The following is a 23453-nucleotide window of genomic DNA, read 5'->3' on the forward strand; positions in this document are numbered from 1 at the left end:
TCTTTTTTTTTTTTTTCTTTAATTTTCTTACCGGTAATGGCAGGCACCCAGTTAATATGTACATTTTTTTAAACCTTCCAATGAATATGCTGTATGAAATGTGGAATGTGGAACTAGAAATGTATTATTAATATGTACTGCATGTTGTGTGTGAAGATCATTTTAATAAACCAAAGTCAGGGTGATTGAAATTTATGTTTCTGTGCCTGTGTGTGCATGTGTCATGCGTGCACCAACGTGTGTGTGTGTGTGCAGTATGCACATGTATATTTGCATTTTTTATGTGCGTGTGTGTGTGTGCGTGTGTGTGTGTGCACATGAGTTTGCATGTGTTATGTTTGTATTTGTGTGCATGTGTGAGTGCAGAACACACAGGCTCTCCACAGAACACACGGGCTCTCCACAGAACACACAGGCTCTCCACAGAACACACAGGCCCTCCACAGAACACACAGGCTCTCCACAGAACACACAGGCTCTCCACAGCACATGGGCTCTCCACAGAACACACAGGCCCTCCACAGAACACACGGGCTCTCCACAGAACACACAGGCTCTCCACAGAACACACAGGCTCTCCACAGAACACACGGGCTCTCCACAGAACACACGGGCTCTCCACAGAACACACGGGCTCTCCACAGAACATGGGCCCTCCACAGAACACACGGGCTCTCCACAGAACACACAGGCTCTCCACAGAACACACAGGCCCTCCACAGAACACACGGCCTCCACAGAACACAGGCTCTCCACAGAACACACAGGCTCTCCACAGACACGGCTCTCCACAGAACACACAGGCTCTCCACAGAACACACAGGCCCTCCACAGAACACACGGCTCTCCACAGAACACACAGGCTCTCCACAGAACACACGGCCCTCCACAGAACACAGGCCTCCACAGAACACACAGGCTCTCCACAGAACACACAGGCTCTCCACAGACACGGCTCTCCACAGAACACCAGGCTCTCCACAGAACCACAGGTTCCACAGAACACACGGCTCTCCACAGAACCACAGGCTCCCACAGAACACACAGGCCTCCACAGAACACACAGGCTCTCACAGAACACACAGGTCTCCACAGCACATGGGCTCTCCACAGAACACACAGGCCCTCCACGAACACACGGCCTCCACAGAACACAAGTTCCACAGAACACACAGCGTCTCCACAGAACCACGGTCTCACAGAACACACGGCTCTCCACAGAACACACGGCTTCCACAGAACATGGGCCCTCCACAGAACACACGGGCTCTCCACAGAACACACAGGCTCTCCACAGAACACACAGGCCCTCCACAGAACACACGGGCCCTCCACAGAACACACAGGCTCTCCACAGAACACACAGGCTCTCCACAGACACGGGCTCTCCACAGAACACACAGGCTCTCCACAGAACACACAGGCCCTCCACAGAACACACAGGCTCTCCACAGAACACACAGGCTCTCCACAGAACACACGGGCTCTCCACAGACACACAGGCTCTCCACAGAACACAGGCTCTCCACAGAACACAGGCTCTCCACAGACACACAGGCCCTCCACAGAACACACAGGCTCTCCACAGAACACACAGGCTCTCCACAGAACACACAGGCTCTCCACAGAACACACGGGCCCTCCACAGAACACACAGGCTCTCCACAGAACACACGGGCTCTCCACAGAACACACAGGCTCTCCACAGAACATGGGCCCTCCACAGAACACACAGGCTCTCCACAGAACACACAGGCTCTCCACAGAACATGGGCTCTCCACAGAACACGGGCCCTCCACTGGAGCACCACTGAGTCACCGCCCCTCGCCCGGCACATCCGAGTGACTCCACTTCGGCTGAAACGAGAGCCGCGTCACGTGACTGCCCGCCGTTTCGCGCCCGCGAGGAAAACGCCGTTCCTCCGCGTCGAAAAGGCCCAGAGCTCAGAGTCACTCTCCGGTCAGGACAGGAAGTTCACTGCAGCAAGACGGTCAACTCAGTCGTGTCAATACAAACGTATAATTACGGGACGGAAAATCGAGTTTGCTCTTCAGGGTCCCGTAATAAGATTTACAGTCATCGTCCCTTGAACTCTAGCCACGGCACATTCACCTGCTTAACGTGGTGAGCTTGGGGCAGTGTACCTGAACATTGTCTACAGTGGATGAGATCGAACGCGGCTTGTCCTCTCCTACGGAGCGCAACCCGCGTAATCTTTCACGGAGCTCGTCCAGAACATCGGGAACTTCCCGCAGTTTCACACCTGTGAAGTACGATGCGCTGAGCCTTCACATCAGCAACCTTTTTTTTAAAAGTCAAAATGGAACCTCGAAGCCTTCGAGCCCAAGGGCAAAGGACACCACCTTCCTCAAGCACAATGCGCAGTGCATCATTATATGAAATCTTCATCGATATATGAATGCGAGTCAATTAAGCCCACTTAATTAATAATTCACAGCTGAGATTAATTTTTAAATCCATATAAGTTGTGAGGCACATCTTATGTACACTGTATCTTATTCTTGATGCAAATTTCGACCAGGGGGTTATTCAAAAGACAGACCTTTACTGTAAGTTTCTTTTCGAACATGCTTATTGAACATTCATTCACGTTTTGGTTCATTCATAGGGAGATGGTCCGCGGGCATCTGGGCTCTCCTAGGTCAGTGGTTATTGGTCATTAAAAGTTAGGCTGTAGAAAGATTTAAAAGCACTAAAAACAAATTTTTAAAAAACATATTTATGCACACAATTTGCTTTCCCTACTGAGAAATGAATCTCTCTCTCTCTCTCTCTCTTTCTCTCTCCCTATATATTAACATCCTCGATTTGCATGGCAAAGTAAAACACCGCTCTTCTATCTGTCCCTCCTTCTCCGTCCCACTATCTCTTCCTCACCCCCATCTCTTTTTCTTTCTTTTCACTCTCCATCTACATCTCACTGTGAATCCTGCAGTCTCTCCACTCCTCTCCTCCCTTCCTCTTTCCCTCCCTTCCTCCCCTCATCAGTAGTGCAATGCAGTGGCATTAGTTCTCTTCTCCTGGCTCTCATAGTTTCTGCCCCGCTCTCCACCCCCCCCCCACACACATTTGAATAGTGAGATCCTGTGTGAATGTAAATACATGTGCAGCTCATTTCTCCACAGGTGGATGTACTGTACTTTTAACTTGCGCGTCCATCTTGTTTACTTTTTACTATCGGCAAGATTTATCCCAAGATAGTCCCAAGAAAAACCCAAGGTCAATGTTCAAAAACCGAAAGACAGCCAGATAGTACAAAAAGCCAAGGATGAAAATGTAAAATGGCAATGAAGCTGTCAGACAAAAAATAAAAACTCAAAAAAAAAAAGAAATTACATGCGGGCTGGTTAAATTTTAAAACATTCTAGAAGGTCAGTAAAAAAAATAAATAAATAAAAAGTCAACTTTTAATGCTATTCTCAAGGGGAAAAAAGAAAAGAAAAATTCCTTAAATTTTGCTAAGAGATGACTGTTTAATTCAGGACCACTCACAGACATTTCAACATCAAGCTTTCTTCAGCCTGACCTGCATGGATTAATGTTGTAAAATACCATATCATCACAAGAAAGAACTGCGTCCTGAATATCCGTTCTTCCTCTTGAGAAGCTGATGGGAGTCAGCGGCATATTGGGCGTAAGCGCTGGAGGCAGAAGGGGTGAAGTGTTTTAAATAAGGGGTCTGGCCCAGGTGTGGTGGGGTGAAGCTGTTCTTACGAGGGCAGAGCCGGCGGTGGTTCGGGTAGCGCGCGGAGAAGCCGCTTCACTCCGAAAGATGAGAGCACGTTCTCCAGCGCTTAAAAAGAAGAAGAGAAGAGGCTCTGGTGGCTCGTTTCTCTGAACGGGCCTCTTGAAAAACAGCCGCACTGTCATTTTCAGGCCAACCCCGCGGAGAGGTCGTTCTTCCGCTGGCTAAAGTGTAGCTTTCACAGCCCGGGCCGCCCTAGAATCACGGAGCGAGATGCAGCTCCGGGGGCTGTCTGCGGCTCCTGGATGGACAGAGCTTCACTTAACTCACCCCACCACCTGCAGCCCACACAGAGCTGCACTGGAAAACCAGCCTGTGTGTGTGTGTGTGTGTGTGCGTGTGTGTAAGAGAGAGAGAGAGAGAGTGTGTGTGTGTGTGTGTGTGTGTGCTCGTGCTCGTGTGTGTGTGTATGTATGTGTGTGTCTGTGAGTATTGTGTATGTGTGTGAGTGCATGTGTGCGTGTATGAGTGTGTGTGTGTGTGTGTGTGTATGTGTGTGTGTGTGTGTGTGTCTGGGTGTGCATGTGTGTGTGTGTGTGTGTCTGTGTGTGCGTGTACGTATGTGTGTGTCGGTGAGTACTGTGTATGTGCGTGTGTGCGTGTTTGGGAGTGTGTGTGTGTGTGTGTGTCTGTGTGTGCATTGCCAAGTGTAAATATGAGCATGACTACCTATATTTACAGAACAAAAGAAGGGTAAACCTCTTCATTATTCCAAAGCAGCCGAGGTGGGCGTTTCATCACTAATGAAAGGGAAGACTGTCATTTTGCTGAAGCCTATATTTCTCCCCGGGTGACAGTTACCTTTTGAAAATTCAGATTTTCTTTTTTTTCCCCCAGCAAAATGAATAAATCCCTCACACAAGAAAGATGGCTGAAAGGTGTGATTAATATGTGTCTTCAGTGTGAAAATATTTTAATAAACCAAGTCAGGGTGATTGTGATTGTGCATGTGTGCTCCATCACCTTTGTTGTATGTGCATGTGTGTGTGTGTGTGTGTGTGTGTGTTTGCGCATGGGTGTGTGTGGGAGGGCGGTGAGGTTGCTGAATTTCTTGTTACAGTATGCTGGGATATGCTATATAAAGGAGGAATGTTTGCTGTGCCTGAAAAGAAATGCATTGGCATAGGAAATAAACACACTTAAAATAAACGCATCATGAACCCATAAGGAAACAACTGCACTTGGATGCACAGACTCAGTGTGCCACAGCTTAGAAACATTGGCTATTCTGCACAGCGCAGATCCTACACCCTAAGGGCTCATGTCAGACGGGGGCGACGTAGCTCAGGAGGGTAATAGTCTGGCAGTCGGAGGGTTGCCAATTCGATCCCCCGCCCTGGTGAGTGTCCGTGAGCAAGACACCTAACCCCTAAGTGTTCCCAACGAGCTGATTGGTACCTTGCATGGCAGCCTTTCACCGTCGGTGTGTGAGTGTGTGTGTGTGTGAATGGGTGAATGAGAGGCATCGATTGTAAAGCGCTTCGGATAAAAGCGCTATATAAATGCAGTCTGTTTAGATGGTGTAATGATGTGAATGGTGTCGGAAACAGAGGCAGGACTATATAGTGCACAACTGATGAATCCAACACCGTGGCCTAGATTCAACATGTGCCTTTAACTTAAGAATTTGGTGAGATTTTTTTTGCAAATCCGTCTCTGAAAAGTCAATGTTGACCGAATCCAGACCAGCGTGTTGCTGTGCTCCACGGGCAAACATTTCTATGACCGATGGCACATGCTGGTCTTATTTTGTGGTTCAGAATTACAGTAGATCTGAAGCTCTATATTTTTATATATAAACTATTTTAAAACAGCACATCATAGGATGCATAAACGAACACCAGTAGGAGAGTTTTTTTTTATCACTTTTATAAAAAAAAGCTACAAGCAAAGAGCAAAAAGTGAGTAAATGACAGGTAGCTGACTCAGCTGACGCAGCTATCCTGTGTCAATTTGTTTTGCTGTACTCTTGTTCCAGTCGAGCGTGGAGACAGAGACAGAGCGTTATCACCGGAAATCTGATTCTGATTCCACCCCACCCCTCACAAGCTTGCCAAGGGGCCATTGGAAGAAACACATGAAAAAAAAATTCAAGCTTGTGTTCAGCGGGAACCAAAATGAGAATTCAATGTATCCCGGGGGAATTCCCAGGGACGGACCGTGGTGGAACCTTACAAGTGCTCCGGGCACAAGTTAATCAGCTGTAAAATTAGCAGGTGTGGAATTTTATTTATTTATTTATTTATTTTTGCCTAAAGACAAAATAATTAGTTTTGGTCGGGAAAAATGACACTGATTATTTTGTGTGCATTCCCTGGAGTGTGAATAATGACTAATTGCTTTGTCCCAAACAACTCAGCCCATTTATGTTACATAACCTCATGCACACAAAAAAAAAACAGTCTCCACCAAGCAGCAGCAGCTCTGCCAATATGTCTGTCATGATGTTATTTCACTTTCTTTTTGTGAAAATTTCATAATGTTCCAACCAGGGCTTTGCAACCGTCGGTGGCTAAGCATGGTAGAGACAGAGAGAGAGAGAGAGAGAGACCCCTCCCCACGTGTTCATAAGCACTAAAAACTGTGAATAAATCTGCACAGCCTCAAAATGCCTCCCACAAGCAACGGATCAATAAGAGCAATGCACATAAGTCACTGAATCTGGGTACACAATAATATCAGTGTATTATTTATTCATTATTTGTCGCATACATATTCATTTATTATTTATTTCATGTGTTTTATGTATACCGCTATACAACTGTGCAACTGTGTTACATTTACCTTTTCATTGATTGTTCTGTAATGAACTGTTTACATTTGGGACACCACTAGAAAATGTTTGGCTCATTTTGTTTTTAATTTTAAAAAACTTTTCATTCCCCTAGGGGATGCAGTTGAAGAATGCGGTTCCATATAAAGACAAACGAAGGGGTGAATCTCCACCCGCGAACTCGATCCGCGGGCTTCAGTCTCACTGCCAGGCACACTGCCATTGTAGAAAACCCATGGAGCGCCATTCTGGCTCCACCAGTGTGGAGAAACCCATGGAACGCCATTCTGGCTCCACCAGTGTGCAGAAACCCATGGAGCGCCATTCTGGCTCCACCAGTGTGGAGAAACCCATGGAGCGCCATTCTGGCTCCACCAGTGTGCAGAAACGCCATTCTGGCTCCACCAGTGTGCACCAGTGTGGAGAAACCCATGGAGCGCCATTCTGGCTCCACCAGTGTGCAGAAATGCCATTCTGGCTCCACCAGTGTGCACCAGTGTGGAGAAACTCACGAACCGCCATTCTGGCTCCACCAGTGTGCAGAAACCCATGGAGCGCCATTCTGGCTCCACCAGTGTACAGAAACCCATGGAGCGCCATTCTGGCTCCACCAGTGTGCAGAAACCCATGGAGCGCCATTCTGGCTCCACCAGTGTGCGTGAAACTGCTGTTTCTGATAGGCAGCCCTGAGCTTCATCTGAAAGCAGTGGAGCAAGTTGCGACATCTGACATCCGCTGTCCTCGCCCGCCTGTCACTGACCAGAGGAAAGGCCTGCACAGAGGACGCCTCTGAGATTTATCCGTATCCATGACAACAAAACAAAGCTGTCATCTTGAGCACCGTCAGCAATGTGCTGTGTGTGCGCATGCGTGTGCGTGCGTGTGCGTGTGAGTGCGTGCCTGCGTGCGTGTGCTGGTATGTATGCGTGTTTGTGTATTGACATGTCAATGTGTGTGTGGAGAGGGAGAGATGGAGAGAGAGAGAGAGAGAGAGAGAGAGGGAGTGAGGGAGGCAGTGGAGTGAAATAATCGCCCCTGGGGGCAAAGTGGCGGTCACTGAGCACATTTCACATGTGATTTAGAGCGGGGGCTCTGAACAGGACCGGGGGCACCGTCTCACGCAGAGTTCGGCAGCTTTCCAAGCAGCTCCGCTCAGCCTGCCCCCTGCTGGGATTAACAGACAACGGGTTTAACGAGACCGATAATGGCCATTAAAAAGGTAGCGTAGAAAGACACACAAACTCAGCAGGCCAATGCGTTTTTCTGAGCCAGGCCAATGCGTTTTTCTGAGCCAGGCCAATGCGTGTCTGAGCCAGGCCAATGCGTGTCCGAGCCAGGCCATGCGTATCTGAGCCAGGCCCATGCGTATCTGAGCCAGGCCATGCGTATCTGAGCCAGGCCATGCGTATCTGAGCCAGGCCAATGCGTGTCTGAGCCAGGCCAATGCGTGTCTGAGCCAGGCCAATGCGTTTCTAAGCCAGGCCAATGCATGTCTCAGCCAGGCCAATGCGTTTCTGGGCGTTTCTGAGGGATCAATCTAGGGATTGCTGTCACACATCAGGCATGCAGGTACAATTGAAGCAGGTACAGGTACAAGTGCTGCTAATGGTGATATCCCCAGGACAGCATAATGGCTTTCTTTTTGTTCCTTTTGTTCTTTTTTTTAACGATTCAAGATTTAAGAAGGCAGTCTGCAGATCATCGGTAATTATCCTGGGTGTGCATTATTCCTGGACTCCCGCTGTTTAAAAACTCCGTCGGAAAATAGGTCAGTCGTTAACGATTCATGGATTTGCAGCGACCGTTCCCCTTGACGTCCTCACACGGATGTGAAATTTAACTAGTGGAAGAGGAGGAGGAGATGCGCGGTCTGGAGCACACACTAGAGCAGTGCATTAACAGATACCAGACCATGGTAGCCATCCACACACTGTAACTAAGCCTTAATAGATACCAGAACATGAGGCCCATCCACACACTGGAACAGTGTCTTAATAGGATTTGCCTTCCTGCAGCTTCTGTGACTTTTTTTTTTTTTTTTAAACAAGCTTTTCAGCTCAGTTTTATGTGAAGTGTATTTTCTGAGCTTAAAAATAAAAGCTTTAATGAGGCCAGGATAACTCATTACCCATAAACACTGTCAGTGAAAAGAGTCGGCAAACCTCACAGCCACTGCAGGTGACTTTTTTATTTTCTTAAGCCTCAGTTTAAAAAACTCTTTTTCCTCATGTGTCTTTGATGCATGCCCTGTTATGGCTTATGTTTATGCCCATTTTATCGTATTGCATTGGCAGAGTGTCCAATTAGACTACAATTCTGACAAAAAGGCAACTGATCACAAGGCAAGATGGGATAATCAGCTTAAACAGCATAAAGATAAATTCCACTTTGTCACTCTCATAGATTTTACTTTCTCTAATTCTGCTAAGATACCACACTCTGGCTCATTCGATTAAGTCCCCGTGCTGTGGCTCATTTGGGTAGGGCCCCACACTCTGGCTCATTCGGTTAAGACACCACACTGAGGCTCATTTGATTAAAACACCACACTGTAGCTCATTCAGTTAAGACCCCACACTGTGGCTCATTCAGATAAGGCCCCACGCTGTGGCTCATTCAGATAAGGCACCACACTGTGGCTCATTCAGATAAGGCCCCACACTGTGGCTCATTCAGATAAGGCCCCACGCTGTGGCTCATTCAGTTAAGACCCCACACTGTGGCTCATTCAGTTAAGACCCCATGCTGTGGCTCATTCAGTTAAAGCACCACGCTGTGGCTCATTCGGTTAAGGCACCACGCTGTGGCTCATTAGGTTAAGGCCCCATGCTATCCCCATTTTTAAAAAAATGATGAAATAAAATAAGAAAACAAAACATTAAAAGCTCTCCCAAATTCAGATCGTTGCAAGCTATAACATACAAATGATGTGTTTAGATTTGACCAGTAGGTTTCATTGTCATTACATCCGTACTTTAATTTTAATTAACTTGAGTTAAACGTTCTCTAGCTGGAATATGGGAATGTTTGCTCAGTGCAATGGGGAACAACTGTTCATTTTCAGGCAAGCGCAATCACCAAATAATGCAGGCTAATGAACACAGGAATAGTTTTAGCACGAAAAGTTCATATTAGCCTTCTTTGCTAACGAGCTCATACTGTCAATGCGCAGACTGGTTGGGCTGGATAATAATTCACTGAGAAACAATCTTATAAAAAGTTTTTTTTGTGTCTTGTATCTTTCTTTATCACTCTACTCATCAATCTCTTGCATATAGTTATTAGTCAAAGCTAAGGATAAGGGTGATAATTGAATCTATCCCTCTGTTACTATTCCTGTATTATAGAACAGTTATTTAAGTTTCTTGTGTAGTCAGCCAGATAGCTTTAATGTTGGCCTTCGTCCTTGTGAGATGTCCCTCAAGATGTGACTGGCTTCATTTTCAGAAACTTCAGTAAGATAGCATCTACTTGTGTTTTATGTATAAGCTTTGGAACCAAGAAGTTTCATGTTTGCCAGAAAGAAAAAACAAATCTGGCTCTATTTATCTTATCATGAGATCACAAAGATAGATTTGATCTGGACAAATAATTTTAATTTTTGCTCATTAATAACAGATGGTTGTTTTAGCTTAGCAGTGTGATACCATCGTTTTAATACTGCCTGTAACATATCTCACTTCAGTTTTGATTTCCATTTAAAACAGCTTGCGATTATTATTATTATTATTATTATTATTATTGAATTTGGTAGCATTGTCACCTCATAGCAAGAAGGGCTTGGGTTTGAATCCCAGCCTGTGTGGATGTTCTCCGTGTGTTTGCGTGGGTTTCCACCCACAGTCCAAAGACATGCAGGTAGGCTAATTGGAGACTCTAAAGTATGAGTGTGTGAGTGAATGGCGTGTGTGTCCTGTTTTGGATGTGTTCCTGCCCCTCCCTGGTGCATGCTGGGATAGGCTCTTCCCCCTCGCGACCCTGACCAGGAATAAACGGGTACAAATAATGGATGGATGGGATGTTTTGTAGCAATATTTGAGAGTCAGCTGCCCTGATTGACTCTGTTCCCTGTTGGCTCTGGAAACAGTCCAGCTAAAAAAAAGAAAAAAAAAGAAAAAAAGAAACAAGTCATTGTACTCAAGCCCAGCGATGACCTGATCCGTGAACCAGATCATCACCCTGTCGATAATTCAGCTTCATTTGTGATGCCAGCTCATCCTGGCCACTAATTCTGACTCAGGACCCAAAAGCATGCCCGCGAACAATCTTAACACTTCTATTCCGCCACAGAGATATTCATGCAGGAGATCAAATTAACATTTCATTTACGAAAAGCCCCACAAGTAGCCAGTAATTATTTATACGGGAAGAAATTGGGAAGGGAGGAGAGAGGGGTGGATGGGGAGGAGAGGCGATTTTAAATTCAGCACACAGCAGCACTGCATATTAACATCTGATCCGCGGGCCACCGATCCATTGGTCATTACGTAACCTTGCATTGACACGTAGTGGATCTGCTAAGCACCACCCTCCCCCCAAGGCATCCATTTTGGGATATCCTCGACCTTTTTATGCTTTGACCAAAAAAAGGCATCCACTGACACACTGTCACCCAATCCAGTGTCTCTCCTCTTTCCCAAGGCCTACCTCAGCCAATCAGCATTTGTAATCTGAGTGCCCGGCTCCAGTCCTAGAGAGATTGAGCGTATGCCCGGTTTTTTGTTCCAGCCAATTGTTCAGGTTACATTTTCTGAACGCCAGTTCTGGTTCAGCGCTGCACTGGAGCACAGTAAAACATTTTCAATACAGAACAGTGTACGGTGTACAGCTCAAGGCTTTAGTACAAATGTCAATAAAAAATAAAAATTAAAAAAAGATTACGTGAAGTAAATAGTGCAGGCCGGGGTTCTTTTTTTTTTAGGTGGGAGTTTAGTGCAACATGTAAGATACAATACTATTATTTCTGAAAAATGCAAAAAAATAAATAAAAGAATTCCGATCTCCGGGTTCCATCGTTTTCCCCAAACATTTAAGACTCAAGTAGACTCACTTTTCAGACCACATTCCAGAGTGGGACCAAACGTTGTCTGCTAAGAGCTGAATTAACACTGGACATTTTTTACTGTGCACAGCTGCATTTATTTAACCTGAACACATTTTACTGATGCACTTAGAGGGCGTGGGTGTCACATCTTAGGAATCATACCTTACATGTAGAGCTAAAGTAAATGAAAATAAAAAGACTTGCCAGATGACAATATGCACTCCTGGCTGGATGGCATTGGATGAAAAGCCCTTTGTAATGTGGACCTTGCGGTCCGGAATGTTGTGTGTGCCTGGTTTGCATTAACAGTTCAAACAGGTGCTCAGTTACCCTCTCTTTCATTACCTATATGGGACTATATGTGTTCTTGGTGCACCCCTAATTAAATTAGCTACCATCATTTAAGCAGCCTTGACCAATGCTGTCACAATCCCGAGATTACTCAGGTGAGAAAGTGCAGGGGACCTAATACTTTACCATTCGATGTAGCCATTGTAATTTTATCTTTGACAAGAAAAAAAAAATGTTCCATGTTCCAATAAAAACGAAAATGAAAAAAAAAAAAAACTTTCCGGTAATGAGTCATAAATCATTTTTTCGTTCACTGGCCTCTCAGTCCATTTCTCTCCAAATGGACTGCAATACACACTGCCAGAAACTGCACATTTCCAACAGTTTCATTAAAAAAAATAGGCCATTTCGTAAATGGAGATGACTGTACGTGACATTGCGGGAAATTAATTGGGTCCACATTGTGTATTAATCAAGGCAACGTGCGCCAGGCTGGTTCTGGCTAGCCTGAACTGGACAGAAGCCATTAAGAGAAAGAGTGCCCCTGGTCCAGATCAAAGCAATTTCATTTCATACTCGAAGTAATAAAACCTAAATGGCCAGAGAACAGTAAAAAGAAGAACAGAGATCTTAACTGCATTACCAGTTATATCATCATATGGCCAAGAATCCAAAATCAAATATCAGGTTACAAATTGCATCACTGGTCATGCAATTATTGTACAGAGCTCTCTAATTCAGGTTATAATCCAAAGATTTTTAGTAATTATTCATCATGACAAATATACAGTATTTTAAAGGGTGGAGGGGCTCACCAGGGACCTCTCGATATGAAATTATACCAATATTTTGGTCACTCACGAGATTCAAGTATCATTCAAAATACTCAAATAACACCGGGTCCATTCGGAAGTTGAAATTAATTTCAACAAATAAATTATAGTGCAATTAATTTTAGGGAAACAAGGAAATCAAACAATTATAATGGTGAGACTCATCCAATTGCAGGATCGCCATGTCAGCAGTTCTGGACGAGGAGCAATTGCTGACCATCTGCAGTGTCAGACGTCTGGTGCGTGACACGTAGCAACACCATTAACAGATGAAATTAAGCGTTAAATCCCTTTTAGATCATAAAAGGGCTTAGATCAAACACACTACCTAATTAAAATATGAAAATATGAGACCGTTAATTTTCTCACAGCACTATAAACGTCACGAGGTCACTGGTGATGTCATCGGGAAAGGGCGCGAGCGTGTTCGGTCCGTCCACGGGGCGCGCGGTGGACGTCGCCTTGGTAACGCTCCACGCCGTCCCGCGGCAGTAAAAGGCACGACCAGCTAAAGCGAAAGTCAAACACGTCAAGCCATCCGTGCGGCGCATTAACATTTACATTGCGAGTTGGAGACGGGGTTCCAATCAGAGCTTCGGCTGACGCCCACTGTGCGCTCCTGACGGTATCTCGTCCGCCTGAAAATGGAGTTCCTGAAGAGCAGGAAATAACACTGATGTGTGACATTTAATCTGCCTATGTAAAGGTTCTCTGTTGTACTTGTCACTCAGACAAACGTTTCCCCATCGTGATGTATGTTTCTCCCTTCTCCTTCCATCTACACACACACACACACACACACACACACACACACATATATATATATATATATATACATATATATACATATGGCTTCATGCTGAGGACAGTTTGACAGCACCAAGAGTTTCTTCCGGAGTGAAACAGTGAGAGTGTACTGAAGAAGAGCAACTGCTGACAAGAACATATATATATATATATATATATATATATATTTTTTTTTTATTTTTTTTAACTGACACACAAAAGCGCAGGTCCTTTTTTTTTTTTTACAGTAACAGGGTCCTCCTTGACATTTAGAGTTGCGCAGGTTTAGCATTTTCCTGGCGCCAGCTGCGTGACCCGCTGATGGAGACCCTTCACCCCGAGATCCGCTGAGCACCGGAAGCCCTCTGTATATTTAAAAAAAACACGTAAAAATAAAAATAAAAATCCTTCATGAGCTCTGAAAATATCCTTGAAAGTTGAGAGCTCCTTCTGTTTCTCAGAGATCAGGAAGGGCACAAGCCACCACCCATTAATAATGCAGCCGAGCTGATTGATTAATATTTCACCATCGAAAAATGAGAGTGGAGTATGGAATATGGGAAAACCGAATAAGGAAAGGGCCAGAGCCAAATCCCAAATGGGGAGGGGGGGGGGGATAATTATCATGGAGGTCACATTCCCATCTACAGTTTGGATTCAACTCCCTGTGCTCCTTCTTCACACTCTTGGGACACAGAGAGCAGAATTTCCTTTCAACATTTTAGCAATGTTGGCATGTCACAAAAAAATATAAAATAAAAATATATTTTAAAAAAGTGCACTAACATTGCAATAATGTAATCCAAGCAAACCACTGCTGACATGTGGCGACTGAGGATTGGCTAGACACTGAAATTGCATCATAGGGCAGTTCGCCTAGTCAAATTTGCCCTTCCAAGCAGACATCCTTATGGTATCGTCAGCATCGACAGGTTGAACCTCCACCATGAGATCTACACACATTCATGGCTTGTGCTTTCCAATAATAATAATAACCCATCCATCCATCCATTATCTATACCCATATAGATAATGAGGAATCTTAGGGGAATCTATAAAATAATAATAATAATAATAATACATTTAATTCATATAGCACCTTTCCAGAGTGGTTTGTTAGTGAGTTTTTTTTTTTGGAGATGGAAAGTCAAGCAAACTCAACCAATGACTTTTAGCATAGGATTTGCATGTAAACCTTTATGCGCTACTTTGCAGTAATGTGGCAACCTGAGAAACTCTCATTCACATTCACTGCCTACAGGGGGGATGCATTTTAACAGAGCAGGGAGAAGCGGGTGAGTGGCACAGTAGAAGGCGAAATCCACGTATCAGAGCGAGGACAACAGATACAATCGGCTCCTGTTATCTGACGGTCTTCATCTATAATGAAATGAGCCAATCAGCTGTGGCCTGTGGTTGCCAGATCCACACTGGTTTCAGTCTCTCATGTGGAACACTGCAGAAAGGAAAGGGAGGCCACCACTGCCTCTTGTGGCAGTGAGATGGATTATTTCTCTCCTGCTACTCAGGGGAGACTCACCCACAAACCCCCCCCCCCAAAAAAAAAAAAACTTTATGAAGTATAGGATGCATAGTTTAGTGTGTATGTTTGCATGTCCCTGCATATGTGGGTGTGTGTCCATGCATGCATGTGCATGTGTGTGTGTGGTTGTGCATGTTTCTATGTGCATGCTTCTGTTCAGTTTAATATAAGACACTGCTGTTGTACCTTTGAGCAAGGTACTTAACCTGCATTGCTCATATTTCCTGTATCCAGGTGTATAAATGTTGCAATGAAAATGCTACAGTGTGAAATAAAACACGTTGTGTAAGTCGCCCTGGATAAGAGCGTCTGCTAGATGCCGGTAATGTAATGTAATGCAACGCAGTTGCAAGTTGTGCATGGCTGTGTGTTGCGATGACCCCAAAACACTTTGTCCGTCTGTGAAGCGCCAGTCCACCGCTGGGTAACCAAATGGGCCAATTTTGGTAACATAATGTTTATGTACAATGCCTGCCTTGGATCAAACTTCGAGAACCAAGACGCACGCGAGCAGTTTCTTACCTGACGCAATTGTAAAGGCAAATTCGTAGCCGCGGAAATGCATAACCTGTTCCTGGCCTCGCGCGTTAATGACCACAAGTCAATTATCGTTTGCAGTGACGGAAATTTGTGTTTCGTGATAAATGCGTAGAACTGCCTTGCACAGCTTTGAATTATTATTATTATTATTATTATGATGTTATTTGGTACATTTTTTCGTAAATCCAATCTAATCATTTTTTAAATAGAATATAGCCTATAGAAAATAATTTTTAAATGGAATATTTCCAGGAGACTTTGATATGGACTCTTCTGCCATACCTGGGGAGCTTTTCGTTCTTTACGTGCTTTACAGCGTTATCAATGTCGTAATACAGTTAACGTCATGATTTACTGCGTCCACATTAAGGACTATATTTAATGTTGAAATGGCATGGCTCCTTTTTAGCGAACCTATGACGAAGACTAAAAAAAAAATGTTATTACATAGTGAGCGACTGGACTGCTCAATACCGAGAACAACAAACGGAGGTTCAAAACGTTTACGTTTTTTTCGTTTTTTGTTACGTCGGCACTGACAAGAAGGGGGCACTGCATCTTTAAAATAATCTCAAGAAAAACACACAACGCGCTCAGTCAAAATCGTGGGATGATAAGGACTAGTACCACTTTTACTTTCGGAGAGCGGTTACCAGTTGAGACCGTTGCTCGGCGTCGTCGGGTTTCCCCCCTGCTCGCGCATTGCTGGGAGACAGGCTGATTCCGAGTCACATGACACGGCCGGAGGCTGAGATTGAGAGAAAAGCGCTTCAGTATAGCTCACACCGCCATACTGTATTTTATACCGTATCTCATTTTTATTGCAACGTTTTACTCCCGCTCGGTGAGTACATTTCCAATGGCATTTTTGTAACCATTTTTTGTCTTTTGAATTATTTTTAATTTTTTATTTTTCCTCCTTTTGCTGGTATTAAGGGATGAGAATTGAAGTGATGGTTTTTAGCGTTTTTTAAAAAAGAAATCCAGGCTCCAAGTTTTTAGCATGCAGTGATTCTGAATCGTGGGGGCTCAGTGCTGGGTGACTGGGTAGCGGCAGGAACTGGAAATTACGTGCTCGCAGTCCTGTAAGATAATGCGAATGGTTTTTAACCAAGCGGTTGGCAGTTAAATATTTTTAAAGCATGTCTACTTGTGGTTTTTAAAACATTTTTCTTTTTCGTTTTCTCTGTCGTTCTGACTTTTGATGTATCTATGCTTTGCTTTGTATTTTGCGGTGTTGTTTCACAGAGTTTTCTCATTTTGCAAGCTCGGGTGCGTGTCGCCGAGCAAGCATCTCCTTTTATTTTGTTCCTCTTTTCTTTAAGGGAATCCTTTTTTAAAAAATAAACCTGGTGACATTTAACGTGAACCATATCTTGCAGCTTACTGATCACAGGTTTGTTTCTTTTTTTTTGTTTTTCTATCATTTTTACAATTTCTTATACTTTTGCTGAATTGAGTATCGCATATTTTTGGATATTATAATTTTTGAAATAGTTGTTGCGAATCAGTGGATGTGGCGATGAAGTGGTTCTTGAGGGGGAAAAACAGATCTATGCGTTTTTGGTTTCCTTGTCAAAGAAGAGGCACAGCCTGTTCCCCCTTCTCAGGTATATCTTAAGGACGTGTTACTGACATTTAAAATACCCATGTCTTTGCAATAAAAGCGAGCGACTACTAAAATGTATATATGTGACTGGTTTATTATTTCTTAAATGATACAATCCAGAACCCACTGGTTTCAGGTATATTTCCCATAGGCTACATTAAAGAACTGACGGAGCCTTTGCGTTCTAAGGTTTCATTATGGGAACTTAACGGAACTGTTGACTGAATGATACTGTTGATGTGATGCTATTTGGCGGGAATGGTGCTTTTCAAACTTAGAACAAGTTGATTTAATTACTATTGTGTCAACATAACGTTCAGAGCTTTCTGTAGTCTACAGCCCCCAGCAGAACAGAGCGTGTGAATGAGAAGGGGTAGCCTGGAAGCACGAACTATGTAAGTGATGGGGTCACCACCGTGGTTCGTGTTATTCATTCTTGTTTGTAAATACATGGTAATTATGTATGCGTAATACCTTCAGTTCGCTACACGAGAACCGGTAGGTAACGTTTCCTTCTTGTAAGTGTATGTGCAGCCAACTTGCGCGATACCGTATGTCTCGCTATCTTCTCTCGATCGCAGTTTACCGCGCCCTGTCCAGTCAGATGGTTGTGATAGAATGTATTTATCCATCGCTAGATTAACAACCAAGAGGCAAACACTGACAGTTCCAATATTAGACTACAACTTACTGTACGTGTGTGTTCTAGGCCAAACCTTTATTCGGTTCTCTGCATCGTTTAGCTTGCCTGTGCCGTGGTACCATGCGGCGCCCCGTAGAATGATGTTGCTATTAATCGCGATGACTGGAAGCCCATATATGTCGCTGTAAATGCCATTGACCTGACTTGAGAAATATACCAGATCCTATAATCATTAAAAGATGGCTCGACTTGCATAATGAAGTGGCCCGTACGTATGCAGAAGAGTTACGTTTGCATGATGTAGTGCGAACCGTGTAGTTTTGGTCTGGGAGTTGCAGCCAAGTCACAAAATAAAACAAATAAAAACACACATGTTCTTCTGAAATATCCCTGGAACATAAACATGAGTGCAGCTGATCAATTTCATATATTTTCCAAACCGCTTGAGCTCGTAGTTCGATTAGACATACCTAGATTGTGTCTGTTATTGTGTAAACTGTTTTCGGTCTTGTCTCTTGTCTCTGTATTGTAGATTTTCTGAAAGAGACATGTAGTAGGTTTACCGTTTACAGTATTCCGGTGATATAAAATTGTTGTGCTAAGCTTTGCTAAACCAAACACATGGGTTACCGGCACGTGCCGGCGTCCTCGAGGGACGTGGAAGTGATTGATCAAATTGTTTACTTGCGATGACATCCAGCGCGGTTCTGCACAACACCATTTGGATTACCGCAGGACTCCCGAATCCTAAAGTTCACTGCAATATTAAATTAGGCATCTGCTCACTCTGGAGAACAATTCGAACTTGATTTGACAACGTATTCTTTGTTAAAGTGGAAAAGAAAAACAAATGCTGCTTACACTAAATGAGTTTAACGCATCGGCAGTCGTCTGTCATTGATTGAGGCATTGATTCTGTTGTAAACACGAGTTCAAGGGGGACTCAAAGCGATGCAGTCACTGTAGCCTAATAAATATGGTTAACTTTAGGATTTGATGCCACGTGTCATCCCGATGTAGCAGCTGAGAGAACACTTGAAAAATAATTATTTGTGTGACATTCAACTTTTTTTAAAGGTTTGCCCAAAAAAAATGTTTTGGCTTTTGTCATGTGGCTGCAAGGGAATTATTTCTTGGTCCTACTCTTACAGTATTTTAGTTAACTTAAAGCTGAAAAACAAACAAACGTTTCAAGTAGAAATAAGCAAATATATTGATTCTTCTGAGAATGCCAACGTGAAACCGTTTCATGGTTGGAAGCCGTAAAGCCATTTAGCCGTAACGTAGGTCACAGCTATCCTCCTGTAGCCTCCTGTAGCAATGTATGGTAAAATATGAAAGTGCAAGCATAAGGAAAACAGTATGATTATGCATGTAAGAGAAACGCCATATATTGAAAAGCATATTTTTATTATTATTTTTTTACTTCCATTATGCATTCAGCAGTTTGCACACTTTGTGCTAAAGTAGGCTATATGTAACATCATATTCTGCCACGTGTGAAAATGGCAGTGACAATATATTCTACTTTTTATGGCTGGCGCGAATGAAAAAAAAAGTCCTTATATTGACATTGTAACGTACAGTTCCTGTTCGCACACTCGTTCAAGACCTTCCCTGTGGATATTTCCTACAAGGAAAGGCAAAAAAAGAAGGACTATGAAACTATAGAGGGGACTGCTATAAAAAGCCGTGCACGGGCCTGCCTCTAATGAATTCCTGAAACAAAACCTGATGCCCTCGTGCTAGTAATCTTTTCATTCGACAGTTTTTTTTCATGTTTCAGTTTTTCCTTTGCTCGTTGTTTTAAAGAGACAAAAAAAAACTCAGTTTCAGTGCTTTTTGTCTGCCCTTACAGTCTTGAACGGAATATTCTGGCAGCATTTTTGAAGGTCTTTATTTTCCGTAGTCTTGCGGTCTGGTTTTTTTTTTTTTTTTTTTTTTGCTGTCTGCTTACCTGCCTGAAAGCCACGTCTCTTTTTCATTCTCTCAGCGAGACGTTACGCTATAAGCAGCATCTGTGTTGGAGCGATGAGAAAGGAGCCATTGGTCCCTGGAATAGGTTTTTTTTTCGTTTTCCAGTCATCGTTTCGGCAGGTCGTCATGATAGCTGGCATTACTCACGGCCCCCTGAGCCCCCCCCCCCACCACCCACTCTCGCCGTTATCTTGGCCAGGCAAAGCCATCCTGGAGAGCCGTAAAACCAATGCGGGGGAAATATTATGTTATCTGGCGTGCCAGGATATCTCCGTGCTGCTACCCCCAACAAAACACAGCTGGAAAGAATATTAGCCCCCTTTACTAGGGTCTGTTTAACAAAGCGTTTGTTTGCGTGTGTGTGGGTTTTGGGTGTTTGTGTATGTGTGTGTGTGTGTGTGTGTGTGTATTTGTGCGAGTGTGTAGAGTATATATGTGTCGGGGTATGAGTGTGGTGGGTGTGTTTGTGTGTGGGTGTGTCTGTGTTTGTGTATATCTGTGGGTGTGTGTGCGTGTGTGGGGGGTGTGGGTGTTTGTGTGAGTGTGTGCCTGTGGGTGTGTCTGTGTGTGTGCAGGAAGGAAGGATTGTGTGCACAGTTCATGGACAATTGTGTGTGCTTATAATTGCATGTATGTGACAGAATGTTTTAGTCTCAATGGTAAGGCTTTTTTACATTTCTGGTGGGGGTGGTGTCAGCAGGTTCGGTGTGGGGTAATTCTTGTTCAGGGGTGGGGGGGTGGCGGTGGTATCGGCATCATAAACATAAACACGCAGTGTGCATGCTAGTTACGATCAGCGTTTGTTGTCACGTTTATAGTACAGAACCACAAACTTGCGGTTTGTGTGCGTGCTCTAGCTAGCGCTAGCTGCGATTTGGTTCGTGTTTCCAGATTGGTTTTTCTCTGGGGCTGTTTGAAGTGGACAGCTGAGGACAGGAGCCTAAAAATAAGACCTGGACCCCTGTAGTGCCCACAGCACAGAAAGGCACTTCAGACAGACAAAACTGTGATTAACTTTGTCTTTAAAGCCAGCCTCCGGCAGGTCCCTGCTGTGGCCGAAACCAGCTTGTTCTCCCCCCTCTCTTTCGCCTGGTTTTGGAGATATTTTTTTTGAAGCTTTTTTCTTTTGGATGTGTTGAGCGCTGCGCTACGTTTCCTCTCAGATACTTCCAGTACATTTCCTGCTCTGTATCTTTCCATTTGAGGAAACGGCGGGGGGGTGGGGGAGGCTGGGGGCGTGGTGGGCCAAAGTCCTTACCCCACAAACGAAGGTCAGCAAATCTGTACGAGTTTTTGTAACGGTGGAACGTGCGAGCGTCCACGTCGGCAACGGCGACGGAGCGCTAGGCCGGACTGCAGCAGAGAGGGTCAGCTTTCGGACCCAAGGAAGAGGGCGTTCGGGGGAAAAAATCGGGCGGATGGATTCTCCCGCGAGCGCTGTGATGCGATTAGCGTGAGCTGCGCCCGCTGTTCGCCAGACGCACCGCTCGGACCTCTGCCGGCTTCACGGCGGGGGGCCTTAGCCGCGGACGTCCGTCCGAAATCCGCTGGCCGAATGTTGGCCGTCAAAATTGCGCTCCCTGTCAGGACTCTGTGCAGCTCTTTAACGGCCTGCTACCCTCTGTCTGTCCCGCGGTCTCTGTTCGGAATCCCCGCCCGTATCCGTGGGTCGCCTCGCTGATTGGGGAGAACGTGGGGCAGGTGCTCTCTTCGCTGTGACCCGCATGCTGCCCCCCCCAGTCCGTCTGCGGAGCTGCGCAGTCCACGTGTCTGCGGACAGCGCTGCGTGCGCAGCTGAAGCAAGCGGGCTGCAGAGGCGCTGAGGGACCAGGGGTCAGTACGGCCGGAAGACGTGAGTCAGCCCTTCGTCGCTGAGCTGCAGGAGAGTGGGCGGCAGTGTAGCTTAGAGGGTAAGGAACTGGGCTTGAAACCGAAAAGGTCATAGGTTCGATTCCTGGGTAGGACACAGCTGTTGTATCCTTGAGCACGGTACTTAACCTGCATTGCTTCAGTATATATCCAGCTGTATAAATGGATCAAATATTTTTTTAAAAAGTTGTAATGTAAAAAAAGTTGTGTAAGTCGCTCTGGGTAAGAGAGTCTGCTAAATGCCTGTAATGTAATGAGAGTGCCAGAGGAATTACAGTAAAATAACCGTGGGATTACAGGGAGATAATGGTGAGATTACAGTGAAATAACAGTGAGATGCCAGGGGGATGCAATGCCAGGGTTGCCCCCTCAGATGGTTGCTCATCAGGATCATCCAATGAGGCAGCTGATTAAATGGGTCAGAGGTTTTTTAAAAATTGAGGAGCACACTTCATTTTTGAGCACTCCTGTGTGCACCGCTTTCTGTTGCTTGGTTACAGGCTTACCTCACTGCACTTTGATTTTGTTTTTGCTTTGAACTATTAATCTCCCTGAAACGTCTTAGCCTCAGCAACCAGGCGTCCATTCTTTCTGCAGTTAGAACCCCTCCAATTCCTCCTGTCAATCTGTAATTCAATCAATTGAAAAATATCCATTCATTAATAACCTCTTTCCAAAGGCAGTTGGAAAAGAGCAATTAACAGCTCATTACACGTCCTTTGCAGCTGGAACGAAGACCAACAAACACAGGGCCTAGTATGAGAAGCCTACTATCAGGGTGCTAGTCACATGACTCGACAGAATAAGCCCATTGGTACAGCCGACTGTGAGCACTGTCAGAGCGAGTCACATGACAGCCACAATTAAACTCTCACAAAGGAAGTGCAAAGAGCAATGGTCATTCCGCACAGCACCAGGGAGCCTGGGAGTGATGTCACTCTCCCCCCCCCCCCACACACACACATTAAAACCCTTTTAAGAGTAGGTCTTTTGGAATCTTTTTTTTCAGAATTGTAAGTGTTCTAGAACTCAGTTGCTTTCGATTACCGGCAGTGATTGTTACATCAGCATTAGAATGTTCATGATTAGAACATTCTAATCACATGTTTGTGACCTCACACCTTAAAGGGTGAAGTGTTATAGATGCTGAGTGAATAATTGATAGCTGCATTGTAGCTGGTTAAAAATGCATCGTTGGTGGTAAGGTGACTGTGACACATGCTGGTAAATGTGCTTGGAGTATAGGGCTGGGTGGCCTGATTGAGGAGGTTCCACAGGGAGTGGATTAAGTGCGCGTGGCAACCCTACATTTAAATGTCATGTGTAATAATACATATGCACTTGGTGCTCATATTACTGTACATATGTAGCCTACGCATATCCTTGAAGAATGCTAAGTTATCGATGTACTGTATTAAAACTACTATGTTATATATGCGGTATATGTTTGGAAATGCGATTGGATTGTGTGTGTTTGTGTTTGTGTGTGAGAATGTCTGTGTGTGTGCTAGACAGTGCGAGAGAGAGAGAGAGAGAGAGAGAGAGCTAGAATGAGTGTGCATGTGTGTGTGTGTGTGTGTATTGGTATTCATATTACAGTACATATATAGCCTATACGTACTCTTAAAGAGTGCCAGGTTATTACTGTACTATATTACAACTACTATGTCATATACAGTACGTGAACAGTATGTTCTGATATACATTTGGAAATGTAATTTGATTGCGATTGAGAGAGCGAGAATGTGCGTGTGTGTGAGAGAGAGAGAGCAAGATTG

General features: G+C 44.6%; 1 protein-coding gene across 3 annotated transcripts in view; it reads left to right on the forward strand.

The window, feature by feature from the left end:
- Nucleotides 1-16147: 16147 nt before the first annotated feature.
- LOC135253902 (RNA-binding Raly-like protein) overlaps nucleotides 16148-23453 on the forward strand; it is a 153111-nt gene continuing 145805 nt past the window's right edge. The window contains exon 1 of one of the 3 annotated variants that reach the window (XM_064333740.1): nucleotides 16148-17187. The gene's annotated coding sequence lies outside the window, so the exon portion shown is untranslated. The remainder of the gene's footprint in view (nucleotides 17188-23453) is intronic. The other 2 variants (XM_064333738.1, XM_064333739.1) reach the window with 2 other exon arrangements.

The sequence above is a fragment of the Anguilla rostrata genome, chromosome 4, assembly GCF_018555375.3.
Source record: "Anguilla rostrata isolate EN2019 chromosome 4, ASM1855537v3, whole genome shotgun sequence".
Taxonomy (NCBI): domain Eukaryota; kingdom Metazoa; phylum Chordata; class Actinopteri; order Anguilliformes; family Anguillidae; genus Anguilla; species Anguilla rostrata.